The sequence below is a fragment of the Mandrillus leucophaeus genome, unplaced genomic scaffold (assembly GCF_000951045.1).
Source record: "Mandrillus leucophaeus isolate KB7577 unplaced genomic scaffold, Mleu.le_1.0 Scaffold1632, whole genome shotgun sequence".
Classification (NCBI taxonomy): Eukaryota; Metazoa; Chordata; class Mammalia; order Primates; family Cercopithecidae; genus Mandrillus; species Mandrillus leucophaeus.
Genome location: NW_012101624.1, coordinates 25,564 through 26,665, shown reverse-complemented (window position 1 = coordinate 26,665; position 1,102 = coordinate 25,564).

Sequence of the window (1,102 nt, the reverse complement as noted above, 5' to 3'; positions counted from 1 at the left end):
GCACCCAGCCATCACGCCCGGCTAATATTTGTATTTTTCATAGAGGTAGAATCCAACATGTTGGCCAGGCTGTTCTAGAACTCCTGGCATCGAGTGATCCTCTCTCCTCAGCTTCCCAGCATGCTGGGAAGAGGCATGAAACAGAGCCCCTGTCCCAAATTCTGCTTCTTTTTTAAGACCGTGTCTCACTCTGTTGCCAAGGCTGGAGTGCAGTGGCACAGTCACAGCTCAGTGTAACCTCAAGCTCCTGGACTCAAATGATCCTCCTACCTCAGTCTCCCAAGCAGCTGGGAACTGGGGCAGGGGAGAACCAAAGGGAAACTGAGGCCCGGACGGCTGGGCTAGCATGGAGCAGGCGGCAGCGGAGAGGTCAACGGGAGAACCAGGCTTTCTCTGGAACAGAGTGGCTTTTGATGTCACTGGAGAGAGCAGGAATTTCGGTCAGGTGCACAGAAGGACTCAGACCGGGGACCTGGGGACGCCAAGAGGTGGAGCAGCCTCTGCTCATCTGGAGTGTTCCTGGGGGCTCTCATCACCTGGAGGGCTCTGTCGGCCGTGCCTGCTGCACCCACCGCCGGCAACAGGGAGCCTGAGGGCCTCAAGGCACAAGTGCAGCCGGAGCCGCGCCCCATGCCATGAGGCACCAGGGCCCCGCGTGGCCGCTGGAGGAAGGCCAGGGCAGCAGCCGCAGGGGATCATGAGGAGCCTCTCCCTCCAATCCCGACAAGGGGGGTCTCATGAGGAGCGTCTCCCTGGAATTCAAACATGGAGGTCTCAGAGTAACACTCCACATCACCTCCCCTCTCGGCCAGTGCTTGCGGGTGGCCAGGCACAGGATTTCCTCACAGCCCTCTGAGTACTGAAGAGGAACATAAAAGAGGCCGGGCCCGGTGTCTCACATCTGCAATCCCTGCACTTTGGAGGCCGAGGAGGGTGAATCACTTGAGGTCAGGAGTCCAAGACCAGTCTGGTCAATTTGGGGAAAAGGTGTTTCTACTAAAAATACAAAAAAATGAGGGGAGCATTGTGCTGGGCGCAGCTGAGATCACACCACTGTACTCCAGCCTGGGAGACGGAGTTAGATTCCATCTCTACAAAAACA